Source organism: Diadema antillarum, unplaced genomic scaffold (assembly GCF_040938485.1).
Source record: "Diadema antillarum isolate AM-2024a unplaced genomic scaffold, OU_Dant_1.0 scf00000063, whole genome shotgun sequence".
In the NCBI taxonomy this organism is placed as follows: domain Eukaryota; kingdom Metazoa; phylum Echinodermata; class Echinoidea; order Diadematoida; family Diadematidae; genus Diadema; species Diadema antillarum.
In genome coordinates this window covers 4,560,431-4,566,430 of record NW_027270952.1, presented here as the reverse complement: position 1 = coordinate 4,566,430, position 6,000 = coordinate 4,560,431, and positions in this window count along the sequence as shown.

Here is a 6,000-nt window from a genome sequence, read left to right as displayed (position 1 = left end):
AAATCATTTGTCTCCCCCAAACAATTCCCGAGATGAGGACAAATCCAGAGATGTCGGAACTAGGGTTGGGTATTGGTATAGCAGAAAGTAGATTGGTGGACTGATAAGAAGATATGCTTTCAAGTTTCCGACAAAGTGCTTCGAGTACACCGCATTAGTTTGCGTCTTGGTTCTTGGTTCTTGCTCAATTATGGCACAATAATTTTGAGTTAAGTGTTTCAATGACTATGAAATTTCATGAGAATGATTATTGGGCCAAAGGTACAGACAGTTGAATTGCATTAGTGAAGTTCCATCCTGATATTGCTAGAAAGTGAAAGGTAATAATATATCTCTTGTGGAAATGAGTTTAATATAATCAAATGCCAATGAGAAATCTCCTCTCTTTGGTGGTCATAGATGCCGTCATTTTTTTATGTCGTCTAAAAAAATCATGTATGCTCTGAATGAGCACTTTACATGAAACGTGCACAGTTCGTCGGTTGCCCTGCAGAAGGGCATTAGCTTAGGTAAATGTTCCTGGCAGAAAGGTCTTAGCATAAAAGTGAGTGTAGCATAAAAACTATCAAAGATTATCAATTCAAATTCTGAAGAACAGTGTACAACAATATTGACTAAATGGAGATAAATTGCTAGCCCAGAAAATTAAGAACTCCAATTTACAGAGACATTCGAACATAAAAAATGTGATTATCTAAAAAAGTACTTTTTTTGTGTGTGTACAACTCATCAGGTAAGGCCCTTCTGCAGGGCAATTGACGAGTTGTATGCCAGAATGATGCAATTACACTCAGCAAAAAAAAAGAAAGAAAGTAAACGCTTTTTCAAGTTTAGATTTCTCATAGAATATTTGGCTGAAAGCTAATGTAATATATACCATATTGACGGTAATTTAATTGGCTATCAACCTGGTAGGTCAACAAAAAGGGAAACTTAACGCATGAGTAAACACCATTGTTTTTCTCTTCCAGGGCACAAAAGCAAAAATTGCAAAACCGAACAAGTTGTCATTCATGCGTATGCGCTCTTCCATAGATCAATAAGAACAAACAACAAATTTCACACAAAAAGAAACATGAACTAAGTTGCAAAAACAAACCTTTGATCTCTATTATATCTTTAAAGCCTAAAAGAGCAATGAAGGCTAAAAATAATGGAGGAAAATAAAGCATCTTATGTCAAAACTAAATTCAAATGAAATAAGAGAAGTAACAATTAATAAAAATGTTACAAATTTGAGGTTTTTTTTTTTTCAATTAGGAAATTGCTAATAATGTTTGGTTCTTGAAATTGTCACATGGATTTTAAATCACTAGTTTAAAAGAAATAAATAAAGAAATACTGCTCATTTAACCATCTTTATGCTTTTTATTCCCTATGTCATTTAAAGGACAAGTTCACCTTCATAAACATAAGGATTTAGAAAATGCAGCAATATTAGTAGAACACATCAGTGAAAGTTTGAGGAAAATTGGACAATAGATGCAAAAGTTATGAATTTTTAAAATTTTTGTGTTGGAACTGCTGGACGAGGAGACTACTACAGCTTGTGATGTCATATGAGTACAACAGTATAAAGAAAATGTAAAGAAAATTCAACATATTTTCATTTTTTTCGCATAATAAAAGAGCATGTGACTTGCCTCTTTCTAAAGGTAGGGGGAATAATATTACCCATGACATATGTCGGTAACGAGTCAAGGGAATGTGTACTTTTTTCAAAAGATGAAATTTTGTGAAATTCTCTTTTTATTTTCCTTATATTGTTGTACGCATGTGACATCGTGCACTGCAGTAGTCTTCTCATCCAGCGGTTACTGCACAAAAACTTCAAAAATTCATAACTTTTGAACGGATTGACCGATTTTCCTCAAACTTTCAAAGATGTGTTCTACTAATATTGCTACATTTTCTCAATCCTTATGTTTATGAAGGTGAACTTGTCCTTTAAAGTTTGACTTGACAGAAAATTCTTATTTTCCCCTTTAGTTTCCCACTTTGTTTTTCTTAGAGGTAATAAAGAGATAAAAAGAACAAAACTGATTTTTCCTATTTCATTCATGTCTCTCATTGTGTTAAACTGGTCTTTTGTTGCCATTGTTATCGTAAAGCGCATTTGCAAAGTAAGAGAACATGTCAATTTTTTTGCAATTTTTGATTTTGTGCCTTGGAGGACAAAAAAGAATGTGCTCACTCATGCATAAAGTTTTCATTTTAATCAACCTATGAGCTTGATAGCCAATTAAATTACCTTTAATATGATATATAATACATTGATTTTCATTAAAATCTTTTATGAAAAATATGACCTCGAAAAAGTGTTTACTCCCTTTTTTTTTTTTTGCTGAGTGTATAAAGTGAACAAATTGAATTTAAATTGAGGTATCGGCTTCAAATGAATGTATGTTATGGGTGTACAAGATGAATGTTGCAGTGGACTTTGAGGAAGAGTGAAACTTGCTATGATGTAGTTAAAAATTACACAGAATGTGGGAATGTTTCTTTTCGACAATATGAAAATTGGAAACATGGGGATGACTATGTTCCTGGTTGTTTGGAGGTGAGAGGATGCATTACCTAAGGGAAATGCACCCTCTCACCTATTGACTTCAAATTTGAAATGATTGGATATTTGCAAATGTGTACATGAGCATTGTAAATGCTACCCAAAGGAAATGCATCCTCTCACCTATTGACTTGAAACTTGAAATTATTGGAAACAGTAAAACTGCGATTATAGGCGGATGTGGACACATTGTCCTTTAGGGTATCTTTTAAGAGTTACCAGGTTCTGGTAAAAAATAATACAGCAACAGCACAAATTCCTTTTGTGGGAGCCACCCAGAAATATTCTTAAGTTCAATGTGAAATTCTAATGAGGAGATGATTAGAACATAGTGCGGACGAGAGGGATGAGTTTGAACGGACCTGAATATCCATTTAACATTTTTGAGCAGCAGAGAAGGCTCCCGCGTAAAGAACTCATTGAAAAAACAAACATCTTTTTCGTATTCATACCTATCATGTTTTTGATTAGAAAAAGTGTTTTCCTGGACATTTTAAAAAGTTTTTCTTATGGCAATATATGGCCCACAGGGTGGCAGGAAAGCAAAAAGCCAACAGTAGGGAGGCCAATGACTTTTGCTTGGATTCTTTTATAAAAACCAGACAAGTTTGGTATCACTGGAAAGGTCCTGCCAAGAGAAAGACAATGGATCAGCTAAATCGATAAAAAATTGGTAAAGTTACGATCTTTTAACTTAAAGATTATATTTAAAAATTCTGCTGCAACATTGGACCCTCTAAAACAAGACTAGCAGTAAAATAAATGATTGGAAAATGAGCACCATACTTCAAGCTTTCATATGATACCACTTCCATATGGGTTTTTTTTTTTAAGTCCTTCATATCCCATTCCAAATTTGATAAAAACTAGAAAAATGTTCAATGGGACATTTTTGTGTACTGACAGATATAATTTCAAAATAACCAGATTTCACTGTCCTCCCTACCAACAGGCATTTATTTTTGGCCCCCTTATTAAGTATTTTAATTTTTAAATTGACATTTGTTTCCTGTGAAGTTAAACTTAATTTTTTTTTAACCTGACGAATATTTGGAACTCATACCATTTATGCCCCCTAACTAAACTGGAGATATTTATATAGTTTGAAGGAACCCCAAAATCCATTTAAAAGTACTAACTGCAGTAATGCTGAAGAAAATACACGTGTACGCTACTCTTTCCCAAGCCTGGCCCAAGCCTTCGCGAGGGAGGTAAACAGTGCAGGTGGTGCAGAGCGGCTATAGCTACGACCCGACATGACACAAATTTTTGCCTTGAATTTTATTGAAGGCCACACCTACATGTAGTCGTTCTTGGCGATAGGATATCATCTATAAACACTAAATGTAGCACGGTGTGGCAGGGCTAAGGGGGTCCCATGGGGCCCATTTAAAAACCCAAGTTGGATAATTGCTTCTTGAGGGTTAACGAGTGTGGCAGGGCATCAACAGCTGATTGTGGAAGCTTGTTCCACTCATTTACTAGGCCTATATTCTTTGGCTATAAAAGTTTTTCCTGATGTCCAGGCGACTCCTTGCTTTTAATTTGGCTAGTTTCATGGAATGGCCTCTTGTTCTATGATAACCACCAGTGGCAAGTTCAAAATAGTTCTCAATCTCAGGTTTTGAATTGTCAGTGACAATTTTTTTGAATATTCTGCCATGTTCTGCATGTTCGATGTTCTGTATGATTGGAGTAAACTATGTCTCCTCTCTTCTTTTTTCCAAAGTGGTCAGCCTTAGTCTTTCTTCGGTATAACTTTAGAGTGAAGACTGAAGTTACTAGTCTAGGCTATTATTATGATGAACATGTTGATATTGATTTGGCTTAATCGTGGTTTAGGCCTTAGTGGGTCGCCCTCATTCACCTCGCACACGTAACACTATCGCATTATCGCTTAATTCAGTGTACGCAATGTGGACTTCAATCCACCTCCACTGACTTTGCGTTAGCCATGCTTCACGAAGAAGAGTTGATAATACAGTTAGGTCTAGAACCACAGCGGTATACGGTACAGGTTGAAAGAGTTGAACGCTAACTAGTCTAGGCAACACAGATGTTTATGTGTGGGACAACAATCCAGTAGTATAGTAGTACGCGGCACAAATTGTAAAGGAATGCTTGCGCTCACACTTTCAGCGAGTGGGGACCTAAACCACGAAACCGCCGTTGATTTTGTATTGTATGTGCGACAGCGTGACATTACAAATAATGAATAAAAAACTTCAGTTTACTTACAAACACACCAGATAATTTAGATTACTTTCATTTCTCACTTCTCATAAACTTGTCTTTGGCTGCGTTTATCAACTTTCCTCTGTGAGCTGTTTAAACGGCTTTCGATAGCCCTTTCGATAGCCCTTTCAATAGCCCTTTCGAGAGCCCTTTCCAAAGTCCTGACTGCCTGTACTATTAATGTGCCGCTTGTTTTCTAAGAAGGGACGGCGAAAAGCAATTACCATCATAAAGACATACAGTGTATCTTCCTTTGAGAGTGACGAGTGACATACTAATAGTAGTCAATATCAAACTGAGACATAAACATGGTTCTTTCATACTCGGTATTAAACGAAAGGGTTTGCCTATATTCAGAAATAATATTGCCAAAAAATTGTACTAAATTTGGTCATAAAACAGAGTTTGGCCTGTGAAGATTAGCAAGGATTGGTTAATTCTGATCGCAGCAGCTTGCTGAAATGTGTGCAGTCATCAAGCACTGAGCCACGAGTTAATTATTCTCTCCTTTTCTGGATGAGGAAAATGCATAGAAACAACATACACTCAAGCCCAATAGAGCCATCAAAACATAAAATTTCTGAAATAATGGAGGTCCAACATCTATTTCTGATGGTCACAAGCCACTGTTAATGTTGAGCCTTAATATACACACACATACACACGTTAACTGAAACAAATGCAGAAGATCAACACACAAAAGTTGGGTCTGAAGGTTAGTTTTTCATTCTCCCGTACCCAGCCAATGTGTAACAACTGACATCACTCTTACAATCAACTTTTTAGATTAATGGGTGCATTTTTCAACTTTATCATTCATGTTAAAATTGTAAATAAAATGATTTTACACACCTCCCTTCCATGCTTTTAGAGATCATGACACATTTTCAACATATTGTATCATGTTATACCTTAATCTTATTACCCTTACTGGGTCTCCTTTAATTGTCTCGGGTTTGTGCGTTTGAGGAGAATATGCATAGTTGGCACACTGTCTAATGAGTCGGATGTGCGAACGTGGCACATAAAGAGTAAATTCTCAATGCTCATCTGGTCAGAAGCTATTGGAGAGGGTGTGTTTGTATATGTGTGTGACACACACACACACACACACACACACATACACTCACATTAACCTGACATAAACCAGAAGGATGTACACAACTTGTAAAGCCCTGGTCACACAGCACTCCACGTCT